The sequence below is a fragment of the Mytilus galloprovincialis genome, chromosome 5 (assembly GCF_965363235.1).
Source record: "Mytilus galloprovincialis chromosome 5, xbMytGall1.hap1.1, whole genome shotgun sequence".
NCBI lineage: Eukaryota > Metazoa > Mollusca > Bivalvia > Mytilida > Mytilidae > Mytilus > Mytilus galloprovincialis.
This window is the reverse complement of record NC_134842.1, coordinates 85,184,094-85,209,197: the sequence shown is the minus strand read 5'-3', so window position 1 is coordinate 85,209,197 and position 25,104 is coordinate 85,184,094. Positions and strand designations below refer to the sequence as shown.

The following is a 25,104-nucleotide window of genomic DNA, read 5'->3' as shown; positions in this document are numbered from 1 at the left end:
TTAAATATGAGGACTATGTCAAAACACAAAAGAGTGTAAACATTTAATATTATTCTAAGACTACATTGTCCCTTTTTATCTCACCTGACCTGAAGATTAAGTGACCTTTTCTAATCACTTGGCGTCCGTAGTCCGTCATCGTCGTCCGTTGTCCGTCGTCTTTGTCCGTCGTCTGTCGTCGTCGTCTGTTAACTTTATCAAAAATATTCTTCACTGATACTGATGACCCAAATGTGACCAAACTTAGTCACAATCATCACTAAGGTTTATAGTTTCAAAAATATGTCCGATGACTCTGCCTGCCAACAAACATGGCCGAAATGGGTGAAAATAGAACACAGGGATAAACTGCAGTTTTTGGCTCATATCTCTGAAACTAAAGCATTTAGATCAAATTGTACGGAGTAAAAAGGTTCGTTAGGTTAAGATCATGCTGAATATCATTATAGATAGAGATAAACTATAAACAGCAATAGAGTTCAGCAGAGTATGATGACGACATGACAAAAATTGTCAGACGGCCCCAATAGAAGTTATTTCCATGTTTAGTAATTTTTTAACAATTTATTGTAAATTTTTTAAATCTTTTAAAAAAATCTTCTTTTCTGAAGCTATTGAGACAAATTTAACCATATTAACCATAATCGTTATTAGGATATCTATTTTCAAACATATATGTGTCCGATTGCCCCGCCTTCCAACCAATGTTGATGAGATGGTTAAAAATAATACATTGAGGTAAAATGCCTTTTTTTTGTTAATTTGTCTGTAATTAATGGCATACGATACAGCGGATATAATGACGTTGCTAACGTAAAATGATATTCTCGACAAGGCAACCTATGACTTACCGGGAAAACGATTCAGTTTTCGACTGATTTATATCATTCAAACTGATTTAATTTGAAAACTAGTTCATGGATCCCTATGTTTTAAAATGCCATTTGGTTTGATTACGTAAGAAGAATAGTGCATTTTTTTTTAATTTGATAAATATAGAGCAAAACATTATGTTTTTTTCTACATTCATGAACATTAATATGAGTTTTTTTTCTGAAAGAAAAGTATAAGTGTTTATGGTACTTTTAAAATACAGAAATTACAAATTATTAAAAAAAACAATTTGTGTTTATCTTTTAAATGAAAAAAGTTATGTCTTTCTTTCGAAAGGAAAAATACGGCCACAAATCAAAACTTTGAGCAAATAGACAAAACTTCGACCTCGTTTTACTCAAACAGTAGCACATAAAGGTATATTCTTATTACATATTTGATTTAATGAGATACAAACTAGTCTATATGGAATTTGTTATCAAAATATAAATACGGGAGCAATGCCCTTAAAGCATTTAGAGCACATCTTACAGGTTGCAAAAATGTTTATTAGATTACGATTTATCTGCCCGGAATTTTTCGGAGGAATCAGACAGCCCGTTGTTGAGTTGCTACCCCGGAGTCAGTGATATTACAAAAATTTACGGAAATTTTACAATTTTTTGCTGTTATCTTAGATATCATTATAATATCTTATATCTAATACAATTAATTATGGTTTTAACTTTATATTACATCATTTCAAATGCATCAATAAAGGTGAGCGACACAGGCTCTTAAAAGCCTCTAGTTATACAATTTTATAAGAAATATTCCGTATAGATCAAATGTTCAATAACATTTTTAGCATAAGAAATATCTAAAAAAAATAAATAATAATAAATTCCATAATACTTTTAAGAATGCTTCTGTAGAACTGTATATATGTCAAATAAGACACCACGGGCATGCGAGCCTTTAATAGACCGTGCAAATAATATTAGTATTATAATCTTTGTTATACCAACTCAGAAATACATATGTTATGGTCATTTTATGTACATTGTTATGAAAAGCAAACAAAGAAGTGATCATATGTATTTTGATTTAGTATTTTCCACCTTAAATTGTATCTAACAGGGTCTGTTTTAAACACATAAACACGATTCACTTACAAATTGCATTATACATGTCATAGGTTTAGAAAAGTTACTCCCTGTCATTCAGCTCAAAGTCATGTGTTTTACTCCTTAATTTTCATTCTAACTTTGTCTTAAGAATGTATTCTTCTGACATTTCAGTCTTGTTTAAATCTCGTTCTGGAATTATTACCAGAAATATGTGATACCAGTGATAATTATCAATGAATTTTAAAAATGTTATCAAATTAAAATCTGTGAAAAAAGTGTGTACTCAAATTAAACAGTTTTTTAGTACAGTAATTAATTTTCAAATATTTTAGCAATCAAGTCAGTCTTTTTTGCCAAATATGTAAAAATGGTTGAGAAATATAAGAAATGATTTACCGCGAACATGTTCATCCAATATTCTTTCTTCTTTTCAAATTTCTTAGATATGTATTTTTTCAATCATTATAACAAACAAGTTGAAATGATATGCATTTTTTTATAAAAACAGAGAAAAATCACAAAGGAGTAGGTCCGGTAAGGGCCGATTTTGGCCTCAAATTTCAGGTTCATCTAACGCAAGTTTTTGGACACTTTTTAAACACTCAAGTGTCTATTTCAATTGATTCGATTAGTTTATGTGAAAGGTTTTAACTGATCTAGTCATTAAAAACGCTCTGATTCAAGCTTAAATATGAAAAATCTATCAAAAATATGCCAAAAAACGTCACTTTTCAGATGGTTTTTGTCAAAAATGAAAAGTGGCCGCATCCGTGTTCATCCCCAACCTTTATATATGTTTTGTATTATCATCAAATACAACTTACATTTCAATATTATGAATAAACACGAATGCGGCCACTTTGATTTTAGACGTCTTAACATTAACCAAAATGCTAAAATTTTGAAGATTTCAGTAATTTAGCATGACTTAATGATGCTAGAACGCGATATGTGTGCATTGTAGTTTCAAAAACAGCTCATATCTATGTAGCAGAAGCTTTTTACTTTCCAAAATATAGCTTAAAGATTTAATTTTTCACAATTTTTTAAAACTGCTATATTTTGGGGCCAAAAAGGAGTCTTACTGAACCTACTCCTTTACAATATTGACAGCATGGTAAATTTGATACGAAAAAGCATCAAACAATGATAAAACTTTCTTATATTAACACCTACCTATTGTTTTTTTTTAAGTTAGATTTATTCAGATTGGTCCACTTCATCTTTATTGAAAGTATGAGAAAAAGTTTAATTGTCGAAATGTGTTTTTTTTTTCACAAAAAATAGCCCCAAAATAAGTAATGTTTGATAAAAAATGGTAAAATCATCAAAATTGGCTACTTTCAAAGGGCCGTGTATGTTTGACGTGCACCACCATATGATTTTTTCTTCACCAATTCTTTTCTTACAGTCATATAAACCCAAAAATCAGATTAAGAACAAAGTTTAATTCTAAAAAAAATTGACTCCTCAGAATATTACATCCTTAATTGAAACAGTTTTAGCTTAATTTTTATTTCGTTCATAAGGATTTTGTGTAAATATGACTCACTCCTCATCAGTTAAGCACCCCTGTAAAGTTTCGAAAGAATTTTCATATATTTGCATTTGTACCTTAACACCACCTTATTTTACAGATATTTTGTATTTTATAAATTCATGAACAGTTTTCTTAAAATCTGCCAACCGTTCATAAGAAATTACCAATAGTACAACTATCACCGATGACCGATGTGTTTTAACTCTCTGTGCGCAACCAATGCTACCAGTATCTCAGAAGCTTATTATTGCTGATTTATTTTAATTTGTTGGATGTTTGCATATTGTTTTTTTAGGGAGGTACCATTTGATTTGTAAGAAGGGGGGATGGCGTAGGGAGCTAGGATAAGATTTGAAAAAAAGCATGACAGATGTTTTGAGTAAAACAACCAGGATGAGCAAATTGCAAGAAAGGACGGAGATTACAACTAAAAGAAGGAAAACAATATTTTTCATCCTAGCCCTCCCCCATCATAAATAAAATGTCATTGTCTTTGAATTAGTCTGCAGTGTTTGCCAGTGCGTTTATTTCGGCGTTTGTTTTCTATCGTTTATATGTTGGTGGTGTATATGCCTCGTGTTGATCTTTTAAATTAAGCCAATTAGAACTGATTTTAATGTATAGTCATAGCCATACTTTTCATGTGTCTGTATTTAGTCAGGCCTGGTTGTATAGTGATTGTCTTTAGATACAGATTGTCATATTTGTTATTTATAAATAATTTTAATTTGTTTTGAATTATTCCACTTTTCATGACTATTAGTATACGGTATAGGGTTTTTTCATTGTCAAAGATCTAATTTTGTCCGGAACTGTAATGAAAATTAATAAAAGAAAATGTATATAACTGGCTAACTATGTATATGTTTAACATCTAGAATCACATGAACTTGTATAAATCTCAGTTCCTCCCTTTCCAGCACACCCACTTCTGCACGCGTACACCGTTCAAGTCTTATAATAACCAGCAATGATATCATAAAAGCAATTGTCATATTCGATGCTACACTATGATGTTCATAAACGTTAGAACAAAAGACAATTCTCTGCGATTATACAAAAGACAAACAAATAAATTTAACATAATTTGTGTTTTGCTATTCAGTTTTTAACAATAATGGTCCTTTCCACTAAATATTTTTATACTGCCATTACAAATTTGATTATTGTGTTACAATGCCTATGATGCCTCATCTAATTTTGTCAGAGTTGTTTTGATTAATATGTGCGTTAAGTAGAAAAAAACATCATACATCTTTTAATTGAAGTTTAGGCTTGGAAATAACCATCAATAACTAAGATTTTCAAATAAGTACTTTTGTATACTTTGTCATTTCGTTATTTGCTTTTGGCCTGATCTCGAATAAATGCGACAGCAGTTTATCATTGTTCAAATTTCGCAATCTGATTAAACAAATCAAGGCAACAAACTAACAAACAAAAGGTTTTAAAGAGCCTGTGTCGCTCACCTGTCTGTACTTGGACATCATGTAAAATATAGGATTAAAATCATAATTAATAGTACCAGATATAGATTATTACATATTATTAGATACAATAATAATGTTTAAGATAATAACCATCACCTGAAAAATTTCCATAAAATTACTAATTCAGGGCCAGCAACCTAACAAACTGTTGTCTGATTCGCCTGAAAATTTTAGAACAAATATGTCTAAACCTGATAATCATTTTTACCCTGTCAAATTTGCTCTAAATGCTTAAGTTTCCGAGATAAAAACCAAATACTGCCTTTCAACCCTAAGTTCTATTTTTAGTCATGCCTTAAAAGATGATTGTGGCCAAGTTTAGTTAATTTTGGCCCAGTAGTTTTTTTGGAGAATACTTGTGTAAAAAAAAAGTAACAATTGCGGACAACGACGACGACGGACGACGAACGACCGACGATTGATGACGGGCGACGGATGCCAAGTGACGAGAAAAGCTCACTTTGCCTTTTGGACCAGGTGAGTTAAAATTTAAAGAATTGCATGCACTTTTCAGTGAAAAGTTAGCTATAAGTGGTGGTCGTATAGTCATTTTAAATGCTTCAAACAAACTCTTTGTTTTGAGCTTCTGTTTGCTTGTTGTGTGTTCGAAGGAGACTTACATGTATGTTACAGTTCACTTTGTTTGTTTTCGACCAACATATCTGATGCCCAAATCCATAAACAGCGGAAATGGCAACTTATTATGGATTCAGCCTAAATATTAGCAAAGAATACGATAGTTGAAACAGATAATTATTGTAGGGACTTATTCATTTTGATCATTCAATTGAATCATGCACCCATAGCTTAAAATTTTCGATAGGTAAGCACCATATTTGTTTTTAATATTTCTCTCGGGCATGATTCAGATATGTTTTAAATGGTTAAGTACTGGTCGAGTAAAGGTCGAGTACAAGTTCAAACTTTTAGGTATAGTTCAGACTACAGTTAGAGTGTTATCAAGTAAATTTCAGACCAATTCAAACTGGTGGAGTACAAATCAGTACAGTCGAGTACCGATATAGGCCATCTCAGACTTTTACTGTTTTGTAGTGGTATGGCAAAAAGCTTAATATTAACGAACATTACACTGAAATTCCCGATCGTGTTTATAAAGATGCACTTGTAGAACAGGTTAGTGAGCGCTCAAAAATTTACTGCATTTGGATCATGGTGATAAAGCAATAAAAATCATATGAACAAACTATAAAAAACATGGAAAGGGCTCGAAATATTAAAATGTAGCTTTAAATCAGAAGCAAAATACAAAACTTACCAAACAGAATTATATACAATACACTTTATTTCAGCGAATGTTAAAGATTTGGTTATTATATTTATAAAATATGTTCATCTTAATTATTTTTAAATCATTGAGAACTATCATATTGTACTTTTATTTTCCGAATAATATATTTCTTTTAAATGAATCGATGAGTGAAGTACAGTGGACAATTTCCCAACCATGTTTATTCTGATAATATGTTTATCCTATGAACTTGTATATTGTAGATAAGCCGGTATGGAATTTTATTGTACCTACTTCAACAGGTTAATTGCTCTCTACTGTTTGGTCTCTTTGAATCTGTCTGCATATGCTGGTAGGTGAATTATAATTGCTACAAATCTTATGTACTTTTCTTTTTCGTACAATTTTACTGTATCAACAACAGTCACTTGCATTTATTTTAATAAAACATTAAAAAAGTAGAAAATATAATGAACATTTTTTAGCATTTTGAAACCATTGATAGAAATTCAAACGATTTTGTTTCAATGTGTTTAAATCAAATTGAGAAGTATTTGATTTGCAAATGGTTTCCAGTTCACATCTGGTTTAAATGGAATTGGACCAGTCAGATATCCTTTAATTAAGATAATTAAAACATAACTTTATGATTTCTCATCAACAGAACAAGACAAATGGTCTGTATATGATACGTATGGAAAAGCAAGTTGTCTTCATCCTCTCAATTCATTCCCGAAACTCTAACATACCAGAACAAACACACTATGCATGAAAACGCATCCGGTTCGGTTCACGTTAAATTAAGACTTTTAAATATATATTTAGCGTGTACATGAGCATCAATCTCCCTTATATGAGAAGAGTTTTATTAATAGTGTAAAGAATACAAGGAAGACAGTAACGGCTCTAAAAAATGAACAAGTTGAAGTCAATATATATCTACAATTGTCGAGAGTTGTTCTTAATTCATCTGGGTAAATAAACCAGATAACTTTAAAAGAAGGTCGATCAATTGTTCTAATGAAAAGAGGAATAAGATAAGGTAAATATAAGGATTATTTTTCATTGCTGAAACAGCTACATAGGTTTAAAGACTATAAAGCTATTGTAAATGAGATTGGAAATTCACTATGTCTGTAATGTCGAACAACCAGCTGGGATAATCATAAAGAAAGTCTAGAAACAATCACATATTTTTATAAAATCATCTTTAAATGTAGGAAATTAACTGGTCAGACGACAAAGTCTGAAAATTGACAGACATTAATAAAAAACATGTTATGGAACAATGCATTAATTGAATTTAAAATAAAACCGTATATAATTAAAAAAAAGATGATTTGAAGGTGATCTAACTTATGTAAATGACATAAAAGATTTAAAATCTGAATTTTACAATAAAAAATATATCAATATTGATATTTTGAATAAATCAGCCATCTTAAATTCAGCACAGTTAATATGAAAATAAACCAAATTATTTGGAAAGGTTTACCTATAAAATTAGAATTATTATCAAATAAAGTGTTATATAGTTATTACGTCTATGATAAGTAAAAACAATTATAAACATCGATACACCAGTTTCACATTTAACTGCGCATGTCTAATCTAATTAGCAGAACTATGAAATCACGTGATAATTCTCAAGAGTTTATTAACTGGGGGCTAACGGTTGTAAGCTGTGACCATTAAAAGACTTGGAAAAACAAGCATCTGATTGAGTGTTTGCGTATACATTTCCAAGTAACATGAGCATCATTTGAATTAAAATGTAAAATTTACATTGACCAGAAAACGTTATTTATAAACAATTGACACATTAAAAGATTTAAAAAACGGACTACTGCTGCATTGTTGCATTGTTATTGGGTGCAGAAGTATATGATCTGATATGCCGCCTGGCTATATATTAATTGTACCTTTAATTGGCACGATTTTAAGCTGATATCGTTCACTTAACGGGAAGAATAAATTAGATAAATAAGCGGAGCTCACTTCATACACATAGTATTAGGTCATAAATACAGAAAATAGTTAACAATTAAATTCTGTTTATACAGATACTGAAAAAGGGCGACCATTTGATATGATTTATTCAACTTTTGTACACAATTATTTCCTGTAGTTTGTGTTGCAGATCATTCTTTTCCATCCTGCTTAGATCGAAATTATTTATTAGGAAATTAGAATATTAATTTTCTACCCCTCCTGGAAATCAAATGGTCATCCCCTAATGCAGATGTTTATAAGAATGTAGAACAGAAAGTCACAGGACAAAAAGTCACGGATAAAAAGCCACAGGACAAAAAGTCACAATTCACAATTTTTTCTGAATATTTTCTTTGAACAAAAAAATGCTTATTATACTATGATATATAAACCAACTTTGTAAACAAAATTTATCACAAAAATATCAATGATAGTCGGATAATTGTTGAAAAAACAAAATGTCAAAGATGTTTAGCACTTAAATGGCTTTATGGTGCCAAGAATAATATCCTTTGTTGTTTTTCAAGTATAATGATACATTACCTATACTGTATTATGAATATATGTATTAAAATTTAAATATCTCAAGATATTTCTCTTACATATTCAAACAATAGCAATTGACAACAAATTATTTTGACATTTTGTCCTTTGACTTTTTGCCCTATTAAATTTGTGACTTTATGGGCTGTGACTTTCTGTCCGTTTACCGCTTAAAATGTTAAACCTGGTACCTTATTTACACTAAGATATCATGGCCAGTGTAGTCAATGTTACTGGGAGTATTCGAATAATTAAGGAAGGGGTCATTCAGCATTTGATTTTATTTTAAGGAATAGCGTTGTACGCTAAACAGGATACAATGCATGGTCTGTTGTTTTCTGAACGCATTTTATAAGAGCTATTAGCTCACGTTTATTTTGGAATTCTATCATTCGTTTGACCTTCAAATATTCATATAAAGATACTTTTTCTTAAAAATGTCACTGCTAAAATATTTCATATTTTCACAGCGTATAGCTTAAAAACAAACTTGGTGACCTTTCATTGTGTTTTTCATATCTTTAGGATATCACAATAATTATGTACTACATCTTTAACATGTTTAACACGAGTCTGTAAGGAAAAATTCTATTAATTTTCGTTGAACTTTATATATTATACTCCCATATTACCATAAGTAAAAATCTTGAATATTTAGTAGTGCCGGTAACTTGTCCTTGTACTTATAAAATTTCACTCAAAAGTCACCATAACAGTAACCTGGTTCGAGTCTATGGTAATTAACCCATATGCAGTATATGTACATAGCGCAGTAAGCAAATGAAAGCAATTACAAAATTAATTCTGTGTTAAAACCATTTTACTCATAATTTAAACACAACTGTAATGAACTCTTTACAGGTTGCACTTTGTAAATACAGCTGTTTCTCAAAACACGCCTCTTTTGGGAAGATCTTAAATATTCATAGAAAATTAATTTTTGTTTACATACTGGTTCCCAGTCATGCTCTCTGTGTTCCATCTCACAGAGACATAACTTGGGAAGGTTACCAGTAAATAAACATGTGCATATTATTTACATTGAAATCTGTTGTAACCTTTCATTCGAGGTAGGGGTAGTTACGAAATTTAGTGTTAGTTTAAACTCTTGAGAAGTTCAGGGTATATAAACGTTGAAAATATGCCGCACAGCCCTATATTTTGACCTTTGAAAAAAATTGTGGTGCATATGAACTTTCAATTCTAGGATAAGATTTTTTTCAAAACTTCATAGTAAAAGTGGTACAGTTTAAGCCGTAAAAAGAGGGACATTGTATTGTTAATATTTACAGAAATGCAACCTATATAGGGTGAAAAAGGGGAACATTCAGAATTTAACCAAATTTGCTTTATTTCACATATTTAAAAAAAATTAACTCAAATATGAAGTTTTATAAATATTTAATGAAGATTGATAGAATCCTGGGCCTTAAATATGATGACTCAGCATAAATTCACTGTTTTCAGTATGCATAGTTTGCTTACAGTCCTGGATACAAAATTAATTCATAATATTTGCATATTTGTAACTTGAATTGTTAAGAAGTGCTTATATTCATTCTTCGCAGTGATTGAAACTCATAGATCCTTCCTGATTACTAATAGTTTTATGGGGTATTTGTGTCCTTTCGATAACCCAAAAGTAAGCCACAACTCCTAAATCTGCTTTTTTGTCACCACGGCATAATAATTACAAGCTAGAAAAACAAAAATATCTCAAAAAACTTACAATAGTGTGTTCTATCCTGAATATGTACTAAATAATCCAAATTGCTAGAAACAGCAGAATGATTTAGGAAATATAAGGCCCCAGGGGCAAAAAACATAGAAAATTGCCTAACTCCTGAGTCATAAAACAAATAATTTGACTTGTAAATGCTATGATTTTATGATTTTAAAGTTCTTGATATAGAAAACAATAACTGTGCTTGGAAGTAATGCAAAAATCAGATGTTAGCAGTCATATCTACAACATTTTAAGTGAATTTATATCTGCATACATACAACTATTGCAAATATGGCCTTGTTTAAACACTTCTAGTATATATGTAGGACTCTAAAGTGCGATTGTACTCTAAAGTGCGATGGTCACGCTAAAGTATGATGGTCTATGCTAAAGTACGCTGGTGTATCACGCTAAAGTGCGATGGCTGTTTTTTTCGCTAAAGTACGACGGTTTATCACGATAAAGTGCGATGGACCAAAAGGATAGTGTTAAAGGGCTAAACACTTTAAAGATCAGGGATGAATATTAAATAGCCTTTTTTCAAAAGCTAATTAGTTAAGGTTTTATAACATATGTGATAGGCTTTATAATTACCGGTAGGCTTAAGTGATTGTTTCTAAATTAAATTAAATGGTAGTTAAGGTATGACAACAATCTATATAATTTTATCCTGTATATGAAAAAAAAAATAAAAAAATTCGGGCGTATCAAATATTTGGATAATTGATGCAGCTTGCCGTTCACACAGTCTATCACTTATATGAATATCTCCCCTGAAAGTCGTCATTGTAAATTACAAATACAAATCCTTTCTGGTGAAACATTTATTTGTTTAAAACATTCTTAATTTAAATGAGAGAGAAATGCAATGTTTTCCGAGCTTTCTTTTTTTTCGCAGCGAGTACAAATACAGGTTGTATTTTCCTACAAAGTACAAACTATTTTTTTTAGTAGACAATTTATGATTTACGCATGAAAACATGTACCTTTATTTTAACAACTTTAATTTTCAATAAAATGGACAATATGTTAACGGGGACAGGACGGTAAACTGCAACATAAAGAATTCTTTCAATGCATCCGTCACCTTCTAATAGAAACAGGATAAAGGATACTTATGCGTATACTTTTGTATCTGTATAGTAAGATAGTGGACTACAGGACACAAGACCTACTTCCAGCACCCGAAATAAAAACATATTTGCCTCATTTCGGCATGTTCATTTATTTGTTTGTATAAAAGACTGTTCACGTCATAATCCATACTTACGTTTATTACATCTATACTTTCACGGACCATTGCACTTTATCGTGTGTAGGCATCGCACTTTAGCGTAGACCATCGCACTTTAGCGTACCATCGTACTTTAGCGTCCCCATCGCACTTTAGAGTCCTACATATATTAGCTAAATTGTGTCAGATATATGGTAACAGATGTTACTGTTGTGACAAGAATTCTAAATTGACCATTTGAGGCAGAAAATGTGTTTTTTAATTGACAAATAGGCATACAGTAAGATGTGGACTGGAGACAGAGGCTGGATTGAACACTTTATATAATCTTGAATGTTGTAATGATTGACTGCTAAACATTACATTTATAGTATTCTGATATGCTTTCAATATGTTATCAAAACAGTTTTAAACAGGTTCTAGGCATTTTTTATCAGGAAATATGCAAATAGGGTAAGCTGGCAATAATTAAAGTCTTGTTTTCAAATTTAAAAAAAAAAATGAAACAGTGGAGGGTATATAAATGTATAGTAATGAAAAACTTAGAGTACACGCAGTGATTTCTTTAAGACTATAATTCTGATAAATGAGTATTAATGTGAGAAAAACTTATTTTAGAGAGTTTTCTATTTGAATAAATGTCTGTATAGGTTGCACTTTGAAAATACAACTGTTTCTCAAATCACTTCTCTTTAGGGGAGATCTTGAATATTCATAGAAAATTAATTTTGTTTACATACTGGTTCCCAGTTATGCTCTCTGTGTTCCATCTCACAGAGACTAACTTGGGGAGGTTACAAGTAAATAAACATGTGCATATTTTTACATTGAAATCTGTGGTAACCTTTTATTCGTGGTAGGGGTAGTTACAAAAATTAGTGTTAGTTCAAACTCTGCGAAGTTCATGGCATATAAACGTTGAAAACACGCCGCAAAGCCCTATATTTTGACCTCATCGGCCCAAAGTCATACTCCTTTCAGTGCCAAAGGGCCGATTCATCGGCCGATTGAAATGATGTTATGAACTTCGTAATATACTATGACGTCACCGTTTATGTGATAAATTTAATTCCTCCGTCTTGAAACATTCGCGCGTTTTTTTTACCAATATTAAAGATATGAAAGGGGAGCTTTTTTATAAAATTTATGAAAATAAAATTATGTAAGGATGCATTTATAAATATATATATAATATTTAGAACTATAGAGTCTCAAATCCACTATTTTTTCCCGACGCTTTTGCAGTAGGCCATTTAGTATATACTTAACGTGACGGTACCCAAATTGCACCTATTTTTACAGTTTTTTCAATTACGTTGTTTTATGATCAAGACAAACATTTCCATTTTGTGTTTATTTTGTATCCGTATCCTTCTTTATTATATAGGAACACCAATTTGATTTTCAATTCATATGGAATCATAGAAAAATTGGTCTGAACTTACCTCCAAATCATCAATGATTCTGTAATGAGAAGTACCCAAATTGCATCCATGCTTAAATTTGCATCGTCAAAAGTCGAATAACAGAGCTTTTGTTTATTTTTTTTCAAATATTATGAATATTCTTGGATATTTGTCCATGCTTACTCTTCTTTTTTTTTTTAAGAAATTGAGACTTGAAACATATTGTATTTGCTAATTCTAAAAAGATGACGTTTTGATGACGTCGCATGCCGACGTTTCAGTACATTTTGCTTTTTCAGTAAACACTTCATCTGTTGATAAATACTGTAAACGTTTTGTGGATATCTAAATATATTTACCTATGTTAAAAAACGTGCATACTATCGGATCATAAAAATACAACTTGTTTAGTCTCTAGGAAATCTTGTAAGATTTCCACTGCTATTTTCTAATTGTGTGCAATTTGGGTACCGTTACGTTATGTAACAGTATTCTAGGCTTACTTTCATAAACTGCCTAAAGTTTTTAAGCGTTTTCTTTGCAAAGAATATAATGAAAATAAAGTTTTACATACATAAAATATAGAAGATAGAAGTTATTCAAATACCTTTACAAAGAACGGATTAGAAAAAGCGCAAAAAAAAATCAAAAACTTAAAAAGTACGCAAAAAGTGCACTACACGTTAATGACGCAATTAATCTAATGACGTGATTTGTTAACGCATCTATCGGATTATGGCTAATCCTTATCCGTGGTTAATCCTTGAGTGTATCCTCCTGAGAGAGGGATCACACATAATTTAACCAGGACATATAAAAGAATACTGCAGAGAAATTTCAAAACCATTGTCTATTTCGTGATGATTTTCACAATTCATTCAACGAAGCAGTTTGTCTTGATAACATACAGTGATGCCCATGTTCCATTTAGACGCCACCAGAGAATTTTAATGCATGAAATAAATTTCGATAATTTTATTTTGCTGCGTTTATTTTTTAATAGACTTTTTACGGCATACGTTATAGAAATTTCAAAGGCAAAACAGTTAAACATGAATACAACAAGAGATACAAGAAAAATATTTAATATTGTATTTATCGTGTGAAAATGCAATGTCCTTTATCGCATCGTAAAACAAGATTCTTGCCGGATTGTGACGGCCAAATTAACATTCCAGGTCAACATGACACTTTTAATTGATACATGTAACATGTTTCCCAGTAAAATACATGTTCTTTGATCAGTGCATATGCATGTGTGCTCTCTGTCGTAAAATTGTTCATAAACCATGCAGTAAATATAAGAAACACGGCAGACGATGTAACACCGACGAATTAAATATTTTTCTTGAGTAATGTTTATTTGTATCCCAAGCTCATATAATGAAGTTGATCACCAAAAATAATGACAAACTTTCTTTAATTTATAAGTAGTGACAAATTAATTTGCATTATCTCTTTTCGTATTACCGAATTTTGACTTGAGTATAATGATTTTTAGACAGGTTACCTTCTATATAGTAGGGAATTTCTGGTATTAGTTCAAATGAGGGCAACTAACAGAAGTAAAGTCAAACTTAAAATCGGTGCAATTATTTTGTAATGTTTCATGGAACACGTAAAACAGTTACCACTCCCTAATTTTTTTTATAATTTTACCTTATCTTGTTGCTATTACTAGAACCGGGACCAGAATATCTTATTACACGTAACTTGTCTAAATATTATAACTTCGGAGTAAAAAATCGGTAGTATATGTAAGAAAATGGACTATTAGTAAAATAAGTTTAATTTTCCTGCCACTTGCAGTTAACATCTTTTGGCGCTTTCATACAACAATGTGGTGTTAGCATTAAACATGCATATAATGATTTTTTACAACTAATAACTGACCTGAGTAATTAGTGGATTTGAGGAACATCAGGATGAGCGCGGACTCTTAGATGATATTGTAGCAACCAAGAAATCCAAATAAAGATTTTATTATGTTGATAAAAACAAATGCATTTAAAATAAGAATGACATACAAAATGTAAAATAGGTTAATAAAACTTGCCTTTTAATGGCACTTGAAGTACATAAAATACTCACACTTTCCTGTTCCACACAAGAAACAAGCACAGATTTTTTTTATAATGTTTAAGTGTGACTTGAATAAATCATGTTGATTTATTCACCTATGTCTACTTACGATCAGCAGAAAAACTCTAGCCAAAGCTGGGTATCTGGTTGGTTGGTCCTATATGTTCAAAACGATCGCGTGCAAGGACTTTAAACTTGATGAGTCATACAGAAAGATTGCAAAGGTTCTTTACGTTAAATAATCATTTCGACAATTATGAGGGATATGTAGAGAGTACTGTTCATACAATTAACTTGATATCAAGCATGTACTGTTAAATAATTTTGCACCCAATAATGGTGATGTGTATGGGTGAGTATCAATTTATGAAAAGTCTGAACAAAGACTGAACGGATCTTAATTGACTGATAGAAAGTTGTCTCATCAGTGCTGAATTTACCAAAATTAATAAGTAAAGAAATTTAACGAAAATAACATAATAATTTATTATTCATTCTTTTAAGAGGTGTTCATATTAAAAGATCCGTTTGAGAGCAGAATTTGTTTAATTCAATCTGATAACTGTAGAATCTAATTCAATGTTTTAGTACCATATCCTACGATACCTGCAGTTCACCAGAAGCTGAATAAACCTATTGTTGGTAAGTGAAAGTAAAGTGTCATGGTGTGTTATATATTATTCCTTTTCAATTAAAACTCCATAAAAACATCTAACCATTTTTTTGTCAGGTTCGTGATTCATTGTCGTTATTTTACCTTGTTATGTTTGAATACTTGTATTTTTTTAGTCGATTTCCGCCACTAAATTACAGGCTCCTGACTTGGGACAGGCACATACATAGAGAATGTGGCGGCGGGGTTGAAAAGGTTAGCGCGATCCCAACCGTTTGTACACGGATAAAAAGGATTATAATTTGATAGCTTCACATTCATTTAATTTTGTTAAATGTAGAGTTTGCTGGTTGTTTTTTTACAACACTGACAGTGTTACTTAAAAAAAATGTTGGAAAATTACATTTTCTTTTACATTCCCCGACTTCAAAAATAACAACATAAACATGATCGGGAACGAAAAAGATTTTTTTTCTTCCCGGTAAAGGTTTGTAACTCAATTAAGATCATCTGAGTAAAAATAAGGTACTCGAGCAGATTCGGATATACAAGTTCGTTCCGGTCCTTGCTTCACATATTATCGAAGTATCCGTAAAAACATGAAATTGTCACTCAGGGTAGAATTATTGAATTTTGGACATGAGCGGACACGAGTTCCACAAATATATCTAAAACAGTACACTGTTTCCTTACAACAAACAACACATTGAAATATTTTCGTGGTACTAGCAGCCGTTCATAGTTAAAAATTGTTCAAACGGACGCAAACACAGCTGATTTTCTTAAAATTTACGTTTTCCAAGAGAAAGAAAGGGGTATTTAAAAATTTTCACACACAGAAAAGAAAAGTTGTATTGATTTTTTTTATAAGATGAGACACTATCCTTTATAGAAATAGCCATGTTTCTTGGATATTATAAATTATAATTGTAATGAAAATAGAGGGCTAGTTGCAATATCTTATCGTACCTCGTCCTTTGGTTATGATTCATTGTTTTTGAAAAAAAGAGGACATGGTAGTACAACATTTTGTAGTCCAAAACTGAGTCAGCCATTCGGAGGTGCGAAAAACGATTGATTTTGGTGATGATAAAATTATTTGATTTACATGAGTGTACCATGGTTTGTGCTTTCCTTTACGGTGTGTCGTGAATGGAAGGAGTTCGTTGTTGTTCTGCTGTTTGCATATTGCCTAGACTATTATATTACTTGTTTCTGCGTATCTTTGTGATTAGTTATCAAAGGTACCAGGTTTATAATTTTGATAAGTGTTCATGCAAGTGGTTATGCAGTATTTCTGTCTCGCAGTATTGTCTTTTAGCGATAATTTTCAGAATTGCCATCAAAACCACCTGGTTCAACTAACCTTTTGTTTAAAGGATTATCCTGTGCCAAGTCAGAAATATGTTAGATGTAATCAAATATTCCGTTTCTATGTATGATGGGGTTTATTTTTGTTGCACTTTAGTGTTCCTGTTGTTTTTTCGTTTTCTTTTTACAGTTGTTGTGTTTTCCATAGTTTTAGTTTGTTTTGCGGATTTGTTTCTCTCAATCGATTTATAAGAACAGCGGTATTCTTCCATTGAAAAGGAATCTATACCAAACGATTGGTCAACCATCTTAAAGTAGAAAATTCTTAAGAGAGCAAAGTTAATATTAAGTGAAACAAATTTATATGGAAAAGGTTCCTATATAATTTAAATTAAGGAATACGAGTGCTGTAGTTGAAGAGTTGGCTCTCGCAAATCAGTTTTACTGGCGATGCGTAGTGGATACAATAATTGCAATAAAAATTCAGACCTGAATCAACAATAACTTACAACACCATTGCTAAAAAAAAAAAGACAAAGAGACAAATACTACCATAAACCGTTTTTTTTTTTTCGCGGGGAGTACATTTTCGCTCATTTTTGCGTATAGAAAAATATCGCCAAAATAAATTCCGCCAATTTAAAAGTGTACATGCAAAGGTATTGAAGAAAGTTTGAATCCGCCAAAATATTTCGTATACCTTTTTCAAGGTCAATTGCGAAATTTTACATACGCAAAAATCACCCGCTGTACGTTAGCACACAATAAAATGAGCAACACCCGTCGAGTTGCTCATGCTATTACAAACTCGGTAAATGTTCTAATTTGGTAGGTCACAATCGAGAAAAAGGGATCGAGATTGTAGTTACGATATGTATCATCTGTGAAACGGATATTCTATAAGAGTCAACCAACTCGTGATTGCGTAAGTAAAATGTACGAAGGGATGACTTCAACTTAATCATGTTGAACTCTTGGTTTAATAGCTTCCTTGTGAGCAGCAACCCCTTTATCAACGAAACTATGGTAGGAAATACAAGCCCAGAAATATCGTATCAGTTGGGATATATATACTCCATATGCAGGCGCTGTTGGAATGTTGCTTCATTGAAACGGAAAGTTCACAATTGGGGAGCTGACATCATCTCTTTTATGATTGTCCTTCTAAATCTAAGTCAAAATATGAAGCAGACTTAAATGAATCTGTTGTATCTTTTATCTCTAATTCGATGGGATAGATGAGTTCAACATAGTCACGAAACTTTAAATTATTTAGTGAGATACCATCATCTATATAGCGGAAAGCAAAGTTAAAGAATATTGCTAACTTTTCATCTCTCTTCCTGTTTAACGTATGCCTCATAATAATAAAGGAACAAGTCGGCAAGTAGAGAGGCAGCATTGGTTCCCATTGGAATGCCGCTGGTTGGTTGAAAAACTCGTCCTCAAAACGTTACAAAAATTTTGTCAATCAAGAAATCAAGCATCTGTATAAAGTCAGTTTCAGAGATTTTTTTGATTGAATCAGAGTGATTCTTTACAAAGTAGGTATTATTTCCTAAGACAAGATACTTTTAACTACGTTGGCCATTTTATGTTATGAAATAAAGCAATACCAACTCTTTCAATATGTCTTTTAGTTTGGAATGGGGAATACTAGTCTAAAGTGTAGAAAAGTCAAATGTTTTAATACTATTATAAGATGAAAGAGTCTTTTATAGTATGTACTCTAAACGATCTTCGGAATTTTGTAATATCCACAATTTTTTCACGCCACCTCTAACCGCGATTATAAGTTACAATGTGTAGGTGTTGTTTCATTTTTGTTAATATTGTAGTAATCGAACATTTGTTGATCCAATTTATATTTAGTTGCATTCATTGTTAATGATTATATTGAATGCTTTGTATTTTTGCACTCAGGTAGAATATTACAACCACTTATTAGGTCTTTCCACTTTTCCGTGGAAAGACCTATTGGATTTCTTCTGATTATTATTATTTTTTTTTTCTTCCGCCTAATTCATTTCCTTCGCTGTTTTTTTGTTTCGCAAGATGTCGCTTAGATTTTTGGAATATGATATCGAACAGTTTATACGCTTTTGAAACCAACTCTGCTTAACCGAATACTTTCCCTTGTAAGAGTTATCTCCCCGAACACTGTTTTCCTTGTTATCTCTAAGGCTTCGCAACCGTATAAGAAACCGACAAATTTATTTTTCGAAATTGCTCGTTATATCCTCAGGATGTGCTGTTTTATTTTGACCGAAGCCGTATATAGATTCCATATGAGAGTTATCCCCCCTTTTATGTTTGATATAAGAATATGCATTTCTAACTGGTAAACCATAAGTGATAGAGACCTAGGGTCTTTTGATTTGAGATCCTTGGTCCAAAAAAATGAAAATAAGGTCAAGGTCAAAGGTCAAGGTCACATTATAAATTTTGATTTTGGCTCATTTTCACTTATTTTCAAAAGCCGTATAACTTATCGACAAATTATTTTTACTTAATTGTTAGTTGCGACATGTCGTAACTTATAAATTTTGGTTAAAAGGGTGCGTAGACAATAAAGGGAGTTTTCGCCCCTCTTATGTTTAGAATTATGCGTAAAGTGATATTACTCATGAACCATACATATTAAGGAACTAGTGTCTTTAGGTTTGAGATCCTTAGTCTATGACCTTGAAATTGAGGTCAAGGTCATAGGTTAATTGGACGTTCTAGATTTTGACCTTTGCTCCAAATTCATATTTAGACATCATAAAGTCATAGGAACTGACATATCAACTGAATTTTTAATATTTTCACATCAAAATATGTTGTAAGTGGTGGAAAGACCATCAATGGTTCTCTGAACAATTGGTTTTTAATTAATATTGTGTTCATACTAAGAAAACAAGTGTATTGCAATATATACAGTTTAAAAAATGAGTAAAATAACTTTGAAGATAAAACCAAAGCATGTAGTTTTTGGATATTAACTATCTGTCGATGAATTTTTTGTCTTATTTTTAACAACTGTATATTTCATATCTAATCAGAAGACACACACTGTCAATATCTTTTATGATTCATACAGATGAATTCAGTAGAAGAGCACTTGTGACAAATTCAAAACGACATCTTAGTTATCATTAAAAAATATTTTAACAATAAGTGTTAATATTGAATATATGTGTATGTTATGAATTTTAAAACTGATAAGAACCAATAGTAGTTAGTAAAATGTAACAAGGAATATCAGGATAAGCTTAGTCTCCTGGCGAATACTGTTTAAACCAAACATTGCAATAAATATGTAATTTTGTTATTGAAGAAATTTTATGGATTGAACATGCAATTCTTTGATTGAAAACAGAACGAATCTTCTATGTATATGACAAAAACAATGTAAAAAGGTTGGCTCAAAGAGTTTATTACAAATGGCTCAGATCTTTTAGTCAAATGATTTTTTTTCCAGAACTTGTTCTGTTTCACACAACATTAGATAATCACAAAATATTGTAATTTTCGAATGTGACTGGAGTTAATCATAATCATATGCTCACCTTTATCTTCTTCTGACAGTCGAAAGTCTTTGCCACAGCTGGGCATCTGGTTGTTTGTGTGGGTTTTATAAGTAATTACCGACACATTTGGTCAAAACGAGTACGCTATATTTGATGATGTATGCAGATTGATTGCCAACATATCTATACGTTAAACTGTACTTGCAACAATTTCAACAGATCTGAAATCATTATTTTTCAGACAATTTTCTTGCAGACGCTTTTGTGGTATTTAGTAACTTATTTTGATATGACCGAGTACGCTTCAACAACTAAACAGATTTTAATTCATTGTTTTAGTACCATATAATGAACAATGGAGCAAACGGTATCCTATCAGACCTACAGTGCACCAACAGCTGAATTTGTCTAATCAAGGTAAGTGAACGTAAAAATATCATGCTGTGTGGTATTTCATTGTTTTCCATTAGACCATCTGATAAAAATTCAATTGTAAATGCAGTATCATGATAATTTCAGAATTTACCATAAGTAAAAAGATTATCAGTTAGTGAGACACAAGTTTTTTCAGACAATATATAATTGTTTTGGTTGTTTTGTTAGATTGCTGTCTCATTGAAAAAAAAAAACATATTTTATTCCTCCTTATACCAAGAAAATATAACTTTTGAAACCAAAAAGAAACTGAGTACGTATGTACGGACAAAAAATGCCAAATGATGCAAAATAATTAAGTGGCCATTTAGGTCAGAGTTAAAAGATGAAGCAAAGGCGTGTGCATTTACCACAACTGCCACTTGGTATCACAAATGTATGATTTCCAAATTTTCCAAATCTTATTAGCTACATTCCGTATTAACGATAACTGCATATATTGCACATTGCATATATATCATGAATCACGTTTACAAAAAAGTCACTACAGGCAGCAAAATAATTAAATTAAAACAGCTTTTATAAAAGTAATTTTTTGAAACATTTTTGGTTTTTATTCCTCATAAATTATGTCTATAAGATCAAATTTAGAAGACATTTATTAACATTGTTAATTTCAATTTACTAGTAATTGTTTACATGTATACATCATGTACATGTACAATCATTAGCTGATCCGTTTATATATTTCCATTATTTTTACATCAATATTTTTCTTCAGCATTTGCAGTGTTTTTTTACACACTCGATTATCTGTATTCATTATTGAGACAGGTAGGTAAAGTAAGTCCTTTTGATCTTGGATCGTTTTAATGGATTTTGCGAGCACTGAAGCATACAGTTCCAAGTTATAAATGATCTTAAGTGCATGGATTCTGACAACACATTGCATAAACATATGTAGACACCAAGTGAATATGGGTTATCATATGGATTCTGACAGTACATATACTTTGACATGTTTGATTATACACGATTAAGTAGTTCTATGTATTGATGATCTTGGCTTCTAATGTTGTTCTCAAGATTTAGCAGTTTATATATATTTCCGAAGTGCAAGACAGGATAATACTTGCTTATGGTGTTAATTCTGTCAGTACTTTGCCAATAGTTTTCAAATAAAGTTGAACATTCCAGGATCTTTCACAATAAATCAATCCTTTCTATTACATGTTATTGGAGCCTGAAATTAAATGTCAGGTAATTTTGTCAGAAAATAAACCATGATTGACTTTTTAAATACATGGGGGATGTATGTCCCACTTGCATAATCATACATTGTCATCAAAAGTTATAATCAATGATAAAGGTACAAAACTAAAGGACGGTTATTCTGTAGTGACACTACACATTTTTTTACATGATTTAAGTTTCGTCCTAATTTTTCAGATAAGCATGGACAATTTATATCTCTGCCTTAAAATTCTGAAATACAGCAGAGCTATATTTGTATAAACCAAATTATACTGAGGTGTCTTTTACCCTGTTTCTAACATCGAATACACAAATTTTATCTTTCGAAATACCAAGCACAAAACAAAAATGAATTTTTCATCTAAAATGTATGTGTTATTCGGTAAACTGGATAACCCCTAGTCATCTACATGATTGTTTAAACCTGATACTTGACCTTAGGCCAAATAAATTATTATGTGTGTTTCCTATTACATTTTTGTAATTTTTAGGAATAAATAGGGAAGGTATAGGAAGGGATTTTTGTTATTTAATTATTTCTTTTATCAAAAATGTAAGCTTAGCTTAACATGTAGGTTACATGATGATCAATACTAATCAATCCATAACAATGTATCGCCTCTTAGTGTAGAGGTTATAATTTACAAATAAGACCATTTACATTCTCAAGAAAAACAAACAAAACAATTGAACCCTTGAGGAGGTGGACAGGGGTAAGCGAACATAGTATATGAGGAATCAGGAAGCAGCAAAAGGGGGTATCAGGTCTGTTAGTTAGCCTGATCTAAAGTAAAAATAAAGTAACTAATTTGGTAGAAGTAAATTTTATGAAGATTATAAATAGAAAAGACCAGATAATTGTTTTAACAGCAGGTGCCCTTATATCTCATGTGAGTCACTTTATTTTTAAATAACAGAATACATTTTAAAATATCTTTATTTAATGCTGTTATACAGTTATAGAACTATACTAACTAAAGAATGATTTTTCTTTAAATTGCACAAACAGACCCAGGATTCGAATGGGATGAAGGTTAATTGGAACAAACATAATTGATTCGGGGTAACAATAATCATTATTCAAAAAGGGAGGGAGGTTGATTGAATATTCCAGGAAATATATTTTGAAGTCTGGGAGCATGGGGGATGGGAGTAAAACGGGGAACACATTATAGAGAAAAATTGGAGTTGGGGAGGGAGTGTCGATCATGAACCCTTGTCCGAGGGAATTTATTATGTACCCCACATTACTCATTTAACCCTAACGTACCTACGAAATTAAACTTTACGAACGAAGATAAATCGAGAATTATTCGACGCTAACGGTAGCGCAAAAACGGCGTTTAAGATCCTTCATCCCCTTCTCTTTTGACTCTTGGACACGGAATTTTCTTAACACAGGCTATACATGTTCACAACTTGCCAGTTAAGGTCTGAATAAACACATAAATAACATAACATCCATAAAGATCTTACGTAGAACAGAAAGTTAGCCCATGCAAGGTTTCAGCCGCAGTGATGTTCTACAGAAGCGAGTATTTTGAGACCCCCCCCCCCCATTTTCTATTTTCGTGATACTGAAAACAATTGGCTGCCTAATATATCGATATCTATGTTTTCTTATGTAATAACCCTACCTTCATCGTTGTTCATTCGCTACCATGTCTGTTATTTGTGTAAATGGTCGTATTCATCAGTGCAGTAGACTGCTCAGTAACGGCGATCTTGAAATTTCTGTTGTCCGATTAGAGTACCAAATTAGAGGGAGGCACCTCGCGTTAGAAAAAATTACCGTATTTTACCAAAATAATCAAAATTTCGCTTTTTTCTCACAAACAGTAATACGTTAATCAGATTAATATTCAGCTATTGTCTATTGATATAAATACAAACATTATTTTATTAAAGCCATCCAAAAAGAATTTACATCAAAGTAATTAATGAAGTGCATTGAAATTAGACCTCACAGGGTAGAGGGGTTAAACAAAAGTTCCTAACCTTTTTAAAACAACTGAATTTGTTTTTGTTAGAAATAAAAAAAAAAGAGTTAATTTTAGTTTGCGAAAAAAAGTAAAAGTAGAATAAAGTATGTTGTTTTGGCGAAAGAGGTGACGAAAATTAACCCAACGAAACCCTGTTCATTTGTATTCTAAAACTGTCGATAAGTCATTTTTTACAAACTAACCAGTCACTGGTGAATGAATGGCGATTATATTAAACATGAAACATTACACAATTTAAGAAACCCAAGGTTTATTATATCATGTTAAACAATGTTTTTACTATCATTTTAGAAATGCCGTGGACCGAAACCGATGTAATGTATTTTCTCTTTCGCTCATGTTTAAAAACAATCTACTATTATTGGAGCATGCAATACGAAATCAATAAAGCAGCACATACCATAATAGTAAATATAGCAAACGTGACGAACAACGATATTATTGATTACATATGCAACTGTGGAAAAGACCATCATGGTAAGTTATATTATTTTATAATTTTGACATAACAATCCAGAACAGTGTGTGAATTTTTCACTGACGTATATTTTTATTACTTACTAGGTAACAAATCTACATGAAATAAAAAAATATTGTTATTATGTCTTCCAACTATAAGTGATTTTTCGGAATATACCATAAGAGATGGTTTTTTTTTCAATAATTTGTGTATGGTCTTAACCGTAATAACAACTTTTGATTGCTTCTTTTTTATTCACGTATACTGATCAACCTGTCAAATAATTTAACACTAAGTTTAAAAGTTTAAACCAAATTTTGGTCGACACCTACTAACATGAGCAACAAGACGGTGCATACTTGGGGGCAGGG

The 25,104-nt window shown here is 31.4% G+C and overlaps 1 long non-coding RNA gene across 1 annotated transcript; it reads left to right on the top strand.

Moving 5' to 3' along the window:
* Positions 1-6,490: 6,490 nt before the first annotated feature.
* Positions 6,491-24,730, top strand: LOC143074793 (uncharacterized). Its single transcript, XR_012978089.1, has 4 exons — positions 6,491-6,574; positions 15,794-15,847; positions 20,981-21,058; positions 24,565-24,730. It is a non-coding gene; the product is annotated as an uncharacterized LOC143074793 (long non-coding RNA).
* Positions 24,731-25,104: the final 374 nt, after the last annotated feature.